Genomic DNA, 17,519 nt, shown 5'->3' on the forward strand with positions numbered 1-17,519 from the left:
ACTTCAAAATTATATAATAATGATATATATAATATAGTCTTAACATATGTGTATTACACATATAAGGAATGAAGAACATCTACTTAGTCCTTTAAGGGAATAGTTGTAGGAGAGAGTTCTGGGCTGTATGGATACCAGGTGGATTTAGCCACAACCTTGTGCCCTGAGTCAGGTACTTCCCCTCCACAACAGAGCAGGATTTTAAGAAGCATTCTTCTATTAAGCATTCTGTTATTTATCAATGACTGGTAGCATCCCATTCAGGTCTTGGAGTGCCTGTGAAGATACCTAAATCACTTTGTACATTTTATAGGCAACTTTGGCATCTAACTCAGGATTGTGGGTTCCATTCCATGATCAAGGAACCTAACAGCTAAGCAGTTTAATGCCTAATGCTTAGATACTTGATTCACATAATAAAGCTAGTCCTTTGTGCTTTTCCATCACAGATGGTCCTATATCTCCTTTCCATCTCAGAAAGGTCTTAGGATAAACACTTCAAAAGTGTGTGGTGCTCAGATACTATGATAATGAAGGTGATATAGGGGCCTTGTTACACATTGCACTTCGAGCTGCTCTGCTGTGGATAGTACTAGCTTGAGTTTGGGGCAGTCATACCTTAAGGCTAAAAACCTTCTCTGGTTGCTCCCCACCTGCACAGCTGTGATTTACCACTAGAGGGCTGGAGAGCAGGGGCCTGACTAGGATCTACAGCTGTGAATTGCCACTACAGGGCTGGTGAGCCAAGACAGTGTTTTATTCCTGCTGTAGGTGGGGGTGTGAGAGAGAGGGGTTGGGGATGGGAAGTGGGCAAGAACTTGAAGCTTGGAAGTGGAGAGTAAATGGGATGGGGGTGGGTAATGAAATGGGAGGTGGAAAGTAAATGGGGGTGGAGGAAGGGTGGTAAAATGAAGGAAGTCAATCACTGAAAGATAAAATAAAAAGAAGTGACTCCCACCAAAAAAAAAACCCAACAACAAAAATATTTTTAAAAGAAATAAAGAAGTAAATCAAAGCAGGTATCATGTTTTAATAAATTGGGATTTGGGATTGGGGTGTAGGATGGTGCAGGTCATGCTTCCCAGAGTACCTGTGAGGTGGGAGTGATGAGGGAAGGTGCTTTTGGGAGAGCTACTACACCTGCTCCAGGAAGGAAGCCCTAGCTCATGGGGATCTAATCTGCCCCCCTACCTTGTTCCCTCCCCCTCCCTCAATCCCCATTCCTGGATCCGCTTACGCTTTGTGAGCTGGCTAGCTGGCATGTGTTCTGCAGATTGTTTGAATGGGGTTGCACCCCTGGGGGTGAAAAGGTCACACCCCTGGGGGGCAGGAGGGGGAGTTGGCTTGGTGCCAGAACTGCCTCCTGGGTGGGTGGCATAGTTCAGACAGAGGAAAGTTTGCCCACACGGAACAGGAGGGTGGGGGAGGAAGCATTGTATCCTGAGATGCTAGAGGACTGCAACTTGGGCAGCTCATCTATGGGGAGTGGCGACACATTAATGGAACACAAACTAAGTAACCCAGATCAGAGGTAAACCTGTCTTGGGTTGGCATAACTTTAAGACACCTAAAGTGTGTTTTGGTTGTTAATGTGTGGATAATCCAGGGGTTAAGAGCTCCGGGAGCTGCCCAGAACTAAGGCGTAAAGTACAACAAGGTGTAAAGTAATTAAAATACAAGGGAGAACAGTAAACAAAAACACAGGGAGAGGAAAAAAGAGTAAGAATAGGAAGGATAAACGTTGAGTAGAGATGGAAAGTAGGCATGAAGTAGCAAAAAGAGTAAAATGAGGCACAGGAAGCTATTAGTAGGGAAACTGACTTGAGAACATACTGTGTGATAAAGCAGTAGGATTGGGAAGGACACGGAGATCAAGGGGAAGAGAAGCATTTGGGTGTATGGGGGTGGAAATTACATTGCTTAAAAACATACTTTAACTTTTCTTAATTTCCATCCATATATGAAAATCTATTGTAGATTAATCTTCCAACATTTAAATGTTGATTAGCATATTTTAATAAAGCTGTAACAGTTTTTCAAAAAACAGTAAATGTCAAAACCAGTCACAGGTAAATCAGTTTTATTTAAATCATGCATGGCTGACCTATTTTCATATAAAAAATTAGCTGAGGAACCTGGTATATCTTAACCTTTTGCAAGTGACTTTAGCTTGCATGCATTTACTTATATGGGGACATGGTAAGTTTGGAGACATGTAATTGATAAATACACTCTAGACACCCTCAAATGCACAAGGGTAGTTTGTGAACTTCTCACACTGGTAAGTAGCCACTCTCAGGTAAAAATGCTCTCATTTTTCTTGATAAGAAAGTCACATACATACCATCTTGGAGTGCTTCTAGATCTACTGCCTGAGATTTCATAGGCCTCTCAATCTGGAAAAAATTACTACTCAGGTTCTTGGGCATACCAGACTTTTAGTTGAATGACACAGAGGAGTATAAGTGCTTATCATGAGTGTAATTGTTTAGATTGGTGGGGATGTTTTTGGGGGGTGGGGGGATGGGGGTATTAACTTCTTGTTAATACTGTGCCCTGCACCAATATTTTGAAATATTTCCTCCAAATAACTCTTCCACTCTGTAGACCTGAATTAATTTGCAGTGAATGCCTTTCATTTGTGTGATGGAATATCCACAGCAACTCACAATTTCCTTGAATTCATTTATTATTGATGACTATTTTTGAAAATGGCCATGAATACATTTTGAAATATTTTCCTGTAGAAATTGATCTCAAATACTTCAAATTCAAATCATGTTTCTTAGGTTTTTTATTTTTTATTTTACACACACTATTTTTCTAGTATTTATTTACACCACTACAATTAAACCAACATAATTTATCATATGGATACTGCTATTTAAAATAGATTTGACTTTTTCAGTTGTTCCCAAAAGCTGCTGTTATTCTGAATAAGATTGTACCTACAGGTGGTAGGCTGATCCAGCAGAGTTAATAAATTTTTCCAATTTTCCTATGCAGATAGGCTCTCTGTTGTGGATCAAGGACCCATTATGCTTGATACTGAAAACACAATGTCTTTGTTTTGGTTTATTTTGTTCTGTGATTTGATTATATATGCACATACTTCTGGCTCAAGTACTTGTACATGTATGAGCTATCAGGCTGTGAATTTATACAGGTTGAAATACTTTTTGAAAACAGTTGCCTCATCTGTTCAGAAAGTAGTTGTTCAAAGAATGCGAATAAAAACCATCAAATATCTCTTAAAATGTGGATGAATGTAATAGAAATGCCATGCATAATTCAGTCTGATGCTAGTTCTCAATTACATCAGTGGGACTGATCAGGATTTTTTTGGTTGTTTTGTTTTTTGATAAAACTGTTTTTCTTTGGAAGACTGATTCATTAAAACTAATTTTTTTAACAGAAATATATCAGTTTTGATGAAAGTTTCTCAGGTCCAAGATGGAATTTTTGTTCAACACAACTGTTATTAGGGGATTCATCTGGGAAGTGGAAGAAAGCATATTCAATTCTCTGTCCTGAATCATACAGAACAGAGCAGAAAAAAGAAACAAAGCAAAACGAACAAAAAAATAATCCAAAACCAAAACCAAAAACCCCACATCTTTTAAAAGATCTGCTTTAACGTACAATAGGAAAAAACATTGAAATCTTGCCAGATGGCATAACCATTTGTCACCCATCTGTAAATGTCAGAGTTTAGGTCTCACAAATGCCCCAAATTTGCAACGTAAGTGGTATTAATTTGTGTCACTTTCTTGCAGCAGATGTCTATTTGCTTTATGGCTGGAGACCCCAGGCAGCACAGAGTGGGTCCTGGCATGGTGCAATGCAGGTCCTGGTAATATGCAGGTACACAGAATGGTGTGGGACCTGATGCAAGTCCTGGTGTGGTGCAACAGCACAGTGCAGCGTGGGACCCGCCACGGGTCCCAGCACAGTACAGCAGCACGGGACAGTGCAGGATCCAGTTTTAAAGCACCAAAGGATGTAGGGCATCCCTGGGCATGACTCTGAAAACAAGGAATCCAGAATTCTCCCATTTGCAGAGGTGTGTCCTGAGTGTTGTCACTTAGAATTGAGTCACAGGAGCAGGAGGGACTTGACCCCATGGGACAGTGGGAAACATCTGTTTCACCCTATGAAGTGGATCATCTGCCTCATCTGTTTTTATCCTTAGAAAGAAGCTCAGTGTTAAGCTGTGACAATCACATGCTTTATCTTGCTTTTAAGAACAACTCATAATTCTTATGGAGCAGAATAGGAGCAGTATTCTGTGATTCAGTATTCAAATATAAAAATCAAATTTAAAAAAGGAGAAAAAGTCTTCTATACATGTTTTACATGTACCAGCTTTTACAAAGAAAGTACTTTAGCACTTCTCTTTTTATACATAAAATTCAATTGCTGTTTTTTGTGTGAATGTTAATTTATACCTTAACAGGTTATACACATTTTAGACCTCTGAAGGCTTTTAAAATTTATAGTTTCTGTTCATTTTGCTTTAAGATATGACCAGATGTTGTTGTTTGGAAAGTAATAGGTTGAAATGTTCTCATTGAATTATTTTAATACAATTATTTTCCCAGATTTTATTGGCATTTAGAATCTTTGTGTTGGTCATAAAGATGATAATCCTTCTATATAATACTGCTTTTGGCAGTCACACAATTTTCTCATTGATGAAAGATGCACATTGTAAAAAAACCCCCAAACCCACAGATTTTAATAAGCATTAGAGACCTGATCTGAAGCCTACTGCAGTTAGTAGGAGTCTTTATTTTGACGCAGTGGAATTTGGATCAGACCCTAATAGAAAGAGCCTTGTAGGTAGGGAATTCTGTGGTTGTTTTAGCAACTGAAATATCATTTTCTGAATCTCAAGCCTGTTCTTTCCCTATAGAGGATTATTTGTGCTTTATATGTTTCACCTCGCTTGTGGTATTTGCTTTAGAGAAATATAATTAACCTTATGACTTCAGTATTAATATGGTAGTGATATTGAAGGAAATCTTTCTAAGTTCATTTAAATTCTGTTTTATATTTCTGTCTTTAAGTTGTAGATGGATATACCATATAACAACTTTCATATAACACACAAAATGTGAAAGATACATTGTGTATTTAGAAAAATGGCTTCTAAACATCTATTTGATTACAAGCATTCATACTATTTCCCCAAAATTATACCTTGCTTGAAGCAGTAATACTATGTCAGTCAAGCATGTGGGTTTGCCTCTTGCTGCTAATTTTCCAGACTTATGCACATCATTATCATTAGATATTTCTAATGCCTTGATAGTGGTCATCAAAAAACGAATCTTTTTTATGTATAATAAGAGATACAATTATAATAAATCCTGCATTTTACCCTTCATGATGAAGTTTAGGTTTCAGCAGCAAAGGCAGTTTAATTTACATTAGCCTCTTCTATGCAATTCCATCAAAAGTGAAACCACTGCAGTGTTACTTTGGCCACCATTGTAGCCACTAGGAAAAGATTCATGTCTTCTTAAGTGTCCTGGCTATTCTTAAGTGAGTCTGTATCTAGAGAAAAGACACTTCAGAAAAGACATTTTGGGGCCTCAAAATGATAATGTAGGTATTGAACTATAGTGGCTTCTTCACTGGAAGGGGAACTTAGCTTTAAGCCAAAGCTTCCAGACTCAATTTTTAGGGAATATAGGACTGGAACCAGATCTTCTGAGCAGAAGCATAATGATGTAACCAGACATTCAGGTCAGTTGCTACATACTGGGGCAACAGTGGCTTCCAGTTGCCACGCTACTGGCTTGATCATGCAGTGTTGCTAGCAGATGTTTATTAATGTCCCTCCCAAGTCAGTACCTGGGGCATAAACATAAGAATACAAGAATTGCAATTTGCTGATTCAGACCATGGGTCTGTCTTGCCCAGCATCTACTGTCATACAGAGGCAAAATGGATACTGAAAGAAAGAGTGAACAGAGTTTTTCTGCTGTCCTCTTCCACACCTTCCAGCATTTAAGGTGTAGGAGGTTCTAATTCAGAGACTGTATCCCTAATTCCCATGTTCAATAGATACTGATGAACCTTTTCTCCAAGAATTTGTCCAATCCCTTTTTGAATCTGGCTAAACTGTCAGCTTCCACATCTGGTGGCATTGAGTTCCGCAGTTTAATTACACATTGGGCATGGACATGTCTACATGTGGTGCTACATTGCCTTAGCAGTGCACTACAGTGACATACAGTAAAAGCCGCGTTATCCTGCACCTTACAAACCGGCATGCTCCATTAACCAACGTGCTGGTCAATGTGGCAAAAATGAAACTAGAAGTGCCCACTGTGGCACTTTCGGTTTTGCTGAGCCCCCATGGCCTGGGGCAAAGCAGCCTGCACAGGGCCCCTCTCCTTGTGCTGGGGGGCCTTGTCCCCCAGCACACTGAGGGCAGGGAAGGGTGGTGGTGCACTGGACATGGCAGGAGAGGTGGTAGCCTGAACAGGCAAAGTTGGCTGTTTGGGCTTCTCAGGTAACCAGCATATTAGGTTATCTGGCACCCCCCACCCCCACAGGTGCCAGATAACAGAACTTTTGCTGTAGCATCAGCAGGCAAAAACCGTGAGGCTGCAGTTACGTCACTGTAGTGATGCGCTTCCTCAGTATAGCACACTGTTACAGCAACGTAGGAGCTAAAAATATCTGTGCACAGCATGGGTGGTGCAGTACGGGCTGCTATTGTGCTGTCATTTAGTACTTCCAAAAGCAAGTTCAGACTGGTTCTGAACTTCCAAAGGGAAGTACTAAATGATGGTGCAGTAACAATGGCACCATGGAGGCATGTTTAGATGCGCCCACTGTGTGAAAAAGAACTTGCTTTTGCTAATTTTAGGTGACTTAATGCCTACTAGTTTCATTTTGTGGCCCCTAATTCTTCCTTGTTGGCCTTCTCTGTACCTTCTCTAGTTTTTCTATGCTCTTTTTGAAGTATAAGGACCAGAACAGGACACAGTATTCAAGATGTGGCACACGATAGATTTATAAACGGGAATAATGATACAGTAAAAGCTCTGTTATCTGGCATCCCTTGGGAACGGGGGATGCCAAATAATAAAATATACCAGTTAATTGAGCGGCCCCAGCTGCCACTTCTCCCGCTGCATCTGGGGTGTCCCTCCACCCCTCCCGCAGCATCGCCACACCTCCTGCAGGGTCCTGTGGGCCGTGTGGGACAGAGAGGCGGGTCCCATACAGCCCCACACAGCCTGTTATTCCCCCAGGCCATGGGGGCTAGGCAGCGCAGGCTGCTTTGCCCTGAGCCATGGGGGCTTGGAGAAACCGGAAGTGCCTTAGTGGGCACTTCCAGTTTCGCTTTATCTTACAAGCAGGCGTACTGGTTAGTGGAGCATGCCAGCTTGTAAGATGCCAGATAACAGAACTTTTACTGTACTTTCAGTTCTGTCTAAAATTCCTTTCTTAATAATCCCTAATATTTTGTTTGCCACACTGATGGCTGTTGAGCATGGAGTTGATGTTTTCAGTGAATTGTCCACAATTCCCAGATCGGAGGGCAGGAGAACAGGTCTTATGATGAAAGGCTGAGAGCTATGGGACTGTTCAGCCTGGAAAAGCTCAGGCTCAGGGGGGACCTGGTGCCTGCCTATAAGTATATAAGGGTGTACATCAGGATCTGGGGTGCACCAAGGGATGAAAAGGTCAAGCGGTCACAAACTCCTCCAAGACTGTTTCATAAGGAAGAACTTCTTTACTGTCTGAGCCCCCAAGGCCTAGAACAGACTGCCACCAGAGGTGGTGCAAGCACCTACACCTACTCTGGACTCCTTTAAGAGACATTTGGATGTTTATCTTACTGGGATCCTTTGACCGCAGCTGACTTCCTGCCCCTGAGGCGGGGGGCTGGACTTGATGATCTCCTGAGATCCCTTCCAGCCTTAATGTCTATGAAATCTATGAAATCTCTTTCCTGTGTGGTAACAGCTAATGTACAGCCCATAGTGTAGGGATAGTTTAGGTTATTTTTGCCCAGGTGCATCACTTTACTTATCTACATTGAATTACATCTACCATTTAGTTGCCCATTTTCTCAGTAGTGCCAGATCTTTCTGTAGTTCCTCACAGTCCACCTTTGTCTTTACCATTTTGAATAAATTTGTGTCATCTGTAAATTTGGCCACTTTGCTACTCACCCCCATTTCCAGATATGTTAAACAGCACTGATCCCAATACAGATCCCTGGGGTATCCCACTGTTTACTTCTTTCCATCCTGAAAACTGACCATTTATACTCACTGTTTTCTAATCCATGTGTAGATATTCCCTATAATCCCATGACTACCTTAGACTAACCTAGTTGGGAGCCTCTGATGGGGGACCTTGTCAAAGGGTTTTTGGAAGTCCAAATATACTGTGATATCACCCTGATCCACTGGCTTATTGACACCCTCAAAAAACTTTAGTAGGTTGGTGAGGCATGATTTCTTGTTGACAAAGTGATATTCGTTCTTCTTCAGCAAGTCATGTTCATCCATGTGCTGAACTTTTTTTTTTTAATTATTATTTCTACCAGTTAGGCTCACTGGCCCGTATTTCCCTGTGTTCCCTATAGAGCCTTTTTTAAATACAGGAGTCACATTGGCAGCCCTCCACTCCTTTGGTACCAAGGCTGTTCTTAGTGCTAGGTTGTATACTGCAGTTATGAGTTTGGCAGTTTCTGATCTGAGCTCCTTCAGGACTGGAGGGTGAATGCTATCAGGTCTTAGCAATGTGCTGCTGTTTAGTTTATCAATTTCTTCTTTGACTCCATCTACAGAAACCTCAGTTTGGGTCAGCTCCACAGACTTGTCTCTAGAGAGGAGTGGATATGGTGAGGGAATTTCCCTAACATTTTCCAGAGTGAAGGCAGATGCAAAGAATGCATTTAGTTTCTTGGCAATGGCCCCATCATCCTTTAGCACCCCTTTTACACCCTGATTATCCAAAGGCCCAACTGACACCCTGGCAGGCCTTTGGCTTCTAATGTACATAAAGAAATGTTGACTGTTATCTTTTGTGTCTCTAGAAAATGTCTCCTCAGATTCTTTCTTAGCTTGTCTTACTACAGTTTGATTTGTCAGAGTTTATCCTCTCTCATTTTCCTCATTAGTTTTTGACTTCCAGTTTTTGAAAGAGGTCTTTTTTCTGTCTCTGCAACTCTGCCATTAAATTATACTGCCTTTCTTTCGGTCTTCTCTATTTTTTTTTATTTGCAGTATGCATTTCCTCTTTGCCTCCAATATGGTGTTCTTAAACAGCTGCTTGCATGTTCTTCAGCTCCTTTTGGGGCTTCTTTTAACATCTGTCTAATTAACTTCCTCATTTTGGTGGAGTCTCCCTTCCTAAACTTAAAGGCTACTGTGGTAGATTTTCTTCTTGTCTTCCCTCCTACATGAATGTCAACCAAGCTGCATTGTGGCCACTATTGCAGAGTGCTCAGTTACACTTACCCTTTGAACCAAATCTTTTGCACTTAGGAATAGGTCAAGAATGGCTTTTCCTCTCATAGGATCCATGATTAACAGCTCCAGGAAGCAGTCTTTTATATCTTTAAGAAATGTGGTTTCTACATCCTGGCTTGATGTTTGACAGGTGCCTTACCTCTGCCCATCACAGTGGTTTACTCTCCTGCCACCACCTCCGGAAGAGGGAGCAACAGGCTGCTGTGGGCCAGTCACTTCCTATGCCCCTGGGCCACGGGACTAGGATAGACTGGGTTGCACTCCTGGGATATGGGGCCAGGCTAGACCAGGCTCCAGTAGTCCATTGCCTCCCCCTGCCGCTGCCCATGCTCCTGGCCTGCAGCAGCCCGCCCCAAGCACCCAGCACCACCACAAGCAGGTGGCAGGTGACAGGTGCTTCACCTCTGCCTGCCGTGATAGTTTGCTTCTCTGCCACCACCGGGAGAGGGAGGGGCAGGCTACTACAGACCAGTCACTTCCTATGCCCCTGGGCTGTGGGGCGGGCTGGACTGGCCTGCCATCCTGAGCCACAGGGCCAACCCATATCAGGCTGCAGTGATCCATTACCTCCCCCTGCTTCTACCCACACCCTTGGCCCACAGGAGCCCACCCCAACCACCCAGCACTGCTGTGAGCAGGCGGCAGGTGACAGGTGCTTTACCACCACCTGCCATGATGGTTCACTGTGCTGCTGCCTCCAGTAGGAGATAGAGGAGTCAGGGAGTCACGCTGTAGCTGCAGCCCGCTTGCAAACCACAGCCACCATGCAGGGCTGGAGGGAAGAGGCAGCAGGCACTGGGTGAAAACTGACCCCTACCCCTCAGGGGCACCCCCAGCCCACAGTGGGAGGCAGAAATGTGTTAGGCTCCATAACTAGCCCCAGCTCCCCCCCAGCACCTGCACCCAGGTCACATCTCTCCTTCCCACCCCCTCCCCGTGGCCAGCTGGCCTCTCCTCTGAGGGACTTGGCCCAGGTGCTGCAAAGCAGGCCTTGCCTGAGGCAACCTTCAGCATCAGATAGAGACTATGCCATGTCAATGCCTGTGCCACTGCTGCCTGCAATCAGGAGATTAAAGCCCCCCCTTCCCCTCAGGCTACTGATGTCTGGCTACCACAGCCCAGGGTGCATGAGAGGAGCCTATCGGTGCCTGTTCTGCCCCCCCACCCCACCCCCTACAATGGTGGGATTACACCCCAGTTCCCCTCAGGCTACTGGAATCTGGCCCCACTCCTGACGCTGGAGCAGGGAGGGGGACTGGGAAAACCTGGCAAGGGCTGATAACCCCCTGCCAGGCAGAGCTGACCGGACTCCAAAGTAGGGTTTCCCACCCCTTACCCTTTTCTTAGCCAGCTGGAGCAGTGATAGTGCTCCAACTAGGGAGGAAAGGGGCAGGGCCAACTCTACTTGCCTGGAACAGATAGCCCAGCCCAGTCCAGGGCTGCAGAGCATATTGAGATGCAGGAGGACTCTGATTTAACTTAAACCAGGAAGGGGTCTAGGACACAAGTTCCATAAACTGGTTTGACCTCAGTCAGTTAAGTCTGATACTACAGTAAAATCCCCATTATCCAGCATGAGTGAGGAATGGGGGGTGCCAGTAATCAAAAAATGCCACTTACATGAAGCACAGGGGTTTCTGGCTGGACATAGAGCTGGGGTGAGTGGATGTGGTGGCTGCCAGATGTGGAGCGGAGAGCAGGGGAGTGGTGGCAGCTGGATGCAGACTGGTAGTAGCTGCAGGGTGCAGCGTGGAGTGGCAGCAGTGCAGGGAAGCTCATGTAGAGTGGCGGCAGCAGTGCTGCCACTGCATGCAAGCTTTCCCCCACCCCTCCCCCTTGCATTGGCTGGCAGAGCAATGGGGGGCAAAGAGTGTGGTAGTGGTTGCAGGCACAATGGTGGCAGCTGCCATGTGTGCGAGCTTTCCCCCATGTCCATCCGGCTGGAAATTCCAGTTAACAGAGTATTCCGGCTAGTTAAATACCGGATGGCAGAGATTTTACTGTACGTTCAACCAGGTTTATCTGAAACCAATTTTGGCCATTTTCAAACTGGTTTATGTGCACTGAAGTTCTGTTAAGCAGGTTTAAACCAGTTTCTGATCACTTAAACTGGTGTATGTATAACTTCTATCCCTAGCCTAAAAGTCTAGGATCAATTTTTATCACATTCCAACTTAGTACCTTTGGGTTTATCTGATCTCAGATAGCTTTTTTCATGCTGCATTTTGAACCACTACAGGAAATGCAAACATGGTTGCTTTTTGTGTGTGTGTGTGTGTGTGTGTGTGTGTGTGTGTGTCAGATTGGATAATCCCTATGTCCCCTTACATGCGTATACAAGCTAGAGAAATTTTCTCAGAAGAGTCCTTTAAAAGACATTGCCTCTTCACCTGTACAATCATTGGTGTGTTTCTCAAGTATTCTCTTTAAGTTAAAGGGACTTGCTCTGTATTGTAATACAGCTAGCTGTTCCCAGGTATGAAGTATCAGCTACTGAGGATGACCTGCTATAGAAAGCTTTCTATCACAAAATATTTTTAAAAGTTCACTGTGTTTCTTCCCCAAGGCTTCAAGTTTTATTTCCCTGAATCTGAAACACTTTCTAAAGATATCAAAGAATGATTCCTTCAAGACAGGTTTAGAAATGGTACACAGATCAACACTCTGGACTTCGTTCATCTGTTTTTACACAGTAGAATGAAATAATAAATGTATTTTCCATTCCTTTTTAAGATCATAACTCTCAACCAAGCATAGCCTTTGTCATAGTTGTCATTGAACAATTGTTTTTTTTTAAAGCCCAGGGTTTTAAATTGGCACTTTTTTTCTATGTTCATATACATAATATATGCAAATATTGTCTGACTTTTATGACCATGAAAGAGGTTTTAGAGTTTGAATTTGATATTTTTAACAGAATATAGATACCAGAGAGTAGTACTTAAAACTTGATACAGTGCTTTTCATTTTCCAAGTGATCAATAAATATTACTAATCCTCACCATAATTGTGTGACAATTTTGGGGTTTTTTTAAGTACAGATGATTAAGTTGTCAATTTATTTTATAAATATATACAACTTACCTCATTTGGGTGAGAAAATCTTCATTCTTTGGTAATTTTTTTTGGCATTGGTTCTTTTTTATTTTTCTTTATTCCAAATGCTAACTTTTTAAAACTTTATTTTGTTGTTAGTTAACTAGAAAAATCTAAAATGTGTAGGAAGATTCCATTCCCAGGCAATCAGCAAGCCTGGGAAATGCCTCTGAGGACTGAAATTGAAAGGATTACTGACCTCAATATGGAACTGAATTAAAAAAAGAGAGTGGATGGGTTAGAGAGACAAAACAGAATGAGGTTCAGAATTAAATAAAAAGTCTGTAACAGGGAATACATTAGGAATATCTAGGAATAACTAGGGAATACATTAGACAGTAAGGGCACACCCCCCATGAGTGGGAACAGGCATTTCCCTGGGGACAAATAGCAGTGGCATATATTTGGGCTGCTGCTACTTCTCTCCAGGCACATCCCTGCACATGCATTCTGGTGTGGTAGGGGAGGCTGGGGCCAGGACCTGGGCTGGCCCCAGAAGCCTTACCTGGAGTCCTGGGGGCCTCCTGGGCTCCAGCAGCAGTGATCCAGGTGCGTGAAGTCTGGCCAGCAGCCGTGGTATGGCTCTGGCTAGCCATGCTTTGGTTTCAGATGGTCCATGCTGCTGTCATGTATGCCACACTGTTTTTTTTTGGCACAGACACCAGGATCTTCCAGTGTCAAAAAAACCCTCTGTGCTGCTAACTAGCAACATGGTGAATGCATGCATGTACAGTGCATGCAGTTTTCAGCACTGCAGATGGGTTTGCGGTGCTACAAAATCACACATGTGCACTTGTGGAGACATGCCCTAAAGGGCTTGATCTAATACCTTGTTCATTGTAAGTAGAACCTTAATTGGCAAAAGTGGTATTCAGTGACCATTCTGGACTGAAGTTACTTTTCATTCAGTTATGCACTTCTAGTTGTCTCTGCTTAATAGAACATGTTCTTCTGCTGTACTTCCCCACCCCTCAGACTTCCCAGATTGAGGAAGTAAAACTACTCAATGGTACAATTTCCATTAGTGAAGTAAGTAATTCCATTACTTCCACTGGAATTATTTGCAAAATTAGATATTAATCAGTGGTCATGTCTACACATGAGCTTTATGGCAAAGTAGACTAATTAGCTATGGAATAAAGTGTCACCGTCTACATGTGAGATGGTATTAGGCCACAGTAAACTAATTAACACAGTAAACTAATGCACAGTACTATGTGATGGTGGAGTAATTAACTGAGATTAAATGCACTTGTAGACATTAACCACAGGCATAAATTGCACCTGGTTAGCTTAGCCAGCAGAAGGCCAGACTCCTATCTGCCATCTAGCCACATGGCTCTGCACTTTCAGCACCTCATACCCCAGCCAGCCCCACCACCACACTATGTCACCACCCAGAGCCTGGAGCAGAGCAGGGCGGGAGTGGCCCTGGCATAAACTGCTCTGCCCTAGCTCAAATTGCTACTGTTCCTGGTGCACATGTAGACACTGAACCTGGGTGTAGTTTACTCTGGTGCAAACTGCTTCAGAGTTTATTGCTTCAAATTGACAGCATGTGTAGACACGCCCACTGTGTGGAAAGGTAGTGGAATCAGACTCACTGACTTTGTACAAATGTTATACTGAGAAGTTTGGGAGGTTAGATCAGGTTAAAAATGGTCCTCTGACCTAATTCAGTGATTGGATAGATGCTGGGAGTCTGGTTTTAGGTAAATCAAGGTAGGGAGCGAGATGGGCAGAATCAGGGGAGCTAGAAGGGTTTGTGAGGAGGTTGCAGGGATCAGATGGGCTTGTGGGATCTTAAGGGGACCTTAGGGAATTGGGCAGGCCAGCAGCTCCATTGTATTGTTGCTGGGATTGGGAGGGGGCTCTTCCCTCCCCAACCAGAGGTTATTTTTAGCCCCCTGACCCTCCAACTCCCAGATGGACAACCCCCTAGTTAACCAACTCTCCCTGATCCTGCCTGCCCCTCCCCACACCCCAGCTTACTTTGATTGGCTCACAGCACCAGCGAACCCTGGTAAAACCAGCACAGGGAGCAGCCTGCAGGACCAGGGGGTTTAGTGGGCTCAGTGGGGACTGGCTGGTGTGCTCTGGGGATGAGATATGGATCTGGGGGACCAAAAGTAGCCCAGTGGCAGGGTGTGGGGTAGGAAAAGTGCAGCCCTGAGAGTGGCTGGGTTTTCCCAGCCCCAGAGCTTTGCTCAGAAGGTGCACAAAAGTTCAGTTAGATCAATCTAATCATGCCCAATTTAATTTAGTGCTCCTCCAAGGTACCCTTCAGCATCATGTATATCAGTGTCCCTGCACATCCCTGTGCTGAAAAAATGGCAGTGGGGTGGTTTGAAATAAGACACATTTGATGAGCTTTAGTTCAAATGCCATGCTATCATTTTTTCAGAGCAGGGACTCTGATACACATGACACACGGGTGCTTTTAATTAGTGCAGCTCGCTAATTAAAGTGCCTTGAGCTGCGTCCCAGGGCATGTGTAAAAATGCCCTGAATGACCATTCTTATGCTAGCTGATCTCTCATGACTAGCACACGGAAGTGGTAAAGGCAAGATTCCAAACACTTCCTGCCCAGGTTTTAATGTATGAGGGTGAAATTGGCTACACATCACCTGCTTACTCTTGTACACCCAGTCTTGGAGTCTGGATACCATATGCAAAAGAGTGGATTTTTCTTTGTGTTTGTAAAATGCACAGGCCAATGGACAATGCAGACCCATATATAGTACATTTTTCAGGAGTATCTGACGTTTATTTTCCCCCAAAATTTGCATTTAATAAAAGCTTGGATTCTTTGCCACTCAGTTATAATTATGAGTAGACCTGGTCAACAATTGTTAGTGATTTCTTTGAAATGGAAAAGGCTGATTCCTTAAAAAAAATTTTTTTAATGGGACACGGTTTGTTTCTTTAAATATTTCAATTTGAAAAAGTTTTGAGAAAAAAAAATCAAAATTGTCAGTTTTTCAGTTTGACATTTTGACTAAAAAATATATAGCCTTCCCATTTCTAACAACTTGTCTGCCTAGTTTAAGTTTCTAAAAAAGGTAGTGCAGGGTGTCAGGTTAGATACTAACTGGTTCAGAGAGGCATGAGCTTTCATAACAACCTCCTTTGCCAGATACTAAGCTAATTATGCTACATTTAATTCAGTACTGTATAATTAACCTAATTATACTAACCCAAATTTTACAACTGAACACTGAAACCAAAGATTTCATCAGTATGAAAAGATATATCTATATCTATATTTATTTTTTGTAGATTTTCTGTTCACAAAAATGTTCAAGATTTTGAATAGTTGTCCAATTCAGGATAAGAAATGTCTTGGATATGTAGAAAAAAAAAAAACTGTGGGATGGAAATGAATTTTCCCACCATCTGTATATATTGGGAATATGTAAAAATGCTTTGGCTTAAAAAATAGTCAACAGACTCTTTGGTTACTTTCCCATTCAAACTGAAAAAGACAAGCACTCTTCAGTACCATATAAGGTTCATCACAGGCTAAAATAAGAGGATTTTAGGAGGGAGCTGTTACCTAGGTTATAGGCAGCCATTCATTTGTTCATTGACCACTACATTGTAAAAGTAAAACATCTGAGATCTTGTGGTTGGTATTTCCATAGGAATTAAATCATTATTATGCTGTAGTGTTGTATATATTTGCCATATTAATATTTAACTGTATGTGGCTGTGAAATTGGATTTCACAGCCAGGACAACTCTGCTTGTTGAAAAGAATTGCCTTGGTGATTTTATTGCTTCTGAGAAGTTCAAATTGTAAGTTATCACTGTTTTGTTGTTAATCACAGAGGAAAAACAAAGAAAGAAAGAAAATTAGGTCATATTTCTATGCTAAAATTGTCAGTTAAAATTGAATAAGTCTTTCCCAAATGCTCTTGGATTTGCAACAGAGGTACAGACAACCCTCCTGCACATTTGGTTGCTCTAAGATCCTATTTTAATTCAGGATGATTACAAAGACTTTAATTTATATTTGTGCCACAGAGATAGAACTCTTACCTCTCCTCCTTCCTTCCTTCTCCCTTCCCCCTCCACCCCTAAACAAGTACAGAAAAAAGAGGTTTGCTTGACAGTGGTAAACTCTCTTAAGATTATTAAAAGATTGACAATGGCCTTAGAATTGGAGTTGAACGAGTGCCTAAAAATGATGACAAAAGCTTTCCTGAGCCTACGAACGGAAGAAATAACAATTGCTTGGTACTGTATTTACTCTAATAGAAGACAAGGTTTTCCCTGCCAAATGGAATGGGGAAAAGAAGCCCCTTGTCTTATTATCACATACAATGAAATCTCACATAAATACATTGTCTATCATTAAACGTATGCCAAAGAAGCATTTGCTCAGCTATGGAAACCAACTATGAAGCTGATTAAATGCAGCCAACTATAAAACACATGGCCCACATTGGGCAAACATGCTGATATGAACCTACCAGAAGAATTGGTTAGTGCAGCCCATCTGAATAAAACATATGGTAGTGCCCATTAAGTGCAGTCCCCCTCACCACTGACTCTATTTCATTGCATAGAGTTCACCCAGAATCCTTCTGTCGCCCCCTCTCTCATCCTTGCACATATAATTAATGTGGCCCTGCCCTCTATGAGGTAAAGCGGGACCAGGTTACTCTGCACTAGGTTAACCCTAAATATCAGTGTAGACATTGTGTTACCTTCTTATGATATTGTGTGTTCTAGAGGTTTTAATCCCCTATCCAATACTGTATGTTGTGATCTAAAATTTAAGCAGTGTTGTGAGTGGGCTTAAGATAATTTTCACATGCCATTTTTGGGGCAAATAACTTTGATGAAGTATGTAAAACTTTTCTACCACATAGATTTTGAAGAGGTGAAGTATCTTCCTTTTCTAATGGACA

The 17,519-nt window shown here is 42.5% G+C and overlaps 1 protein-coding gene across 2 annotated transcripts in view; it reads left to right on the forward strand.

The window, feature by feature from the left end:
• The window catches only part of EDIL3 (EGF like repeats and discoidin domains 3), a 462,626-nt gene that overhangs the window by 171,335 nt on the left and 273,772 nt on the right, over positions 1 to 17,519 (forward strand). The window lies entirely within an intron of this gene.

The sequence above is a fragment of the Alligator mississippiensis genome, chromosome 3, assembly GCF_030867095.1.
Source record: "Alligator mississippiensis isolate rAllMis1 chromosome 3, rAllMis1, whole genome shotgun sequence".
Lineage (NCBI taxonomy): Eukaryota > Metazoa > Chordata > Crocodylia > Alligatoridae > Alligator > Alligator mississippiensis.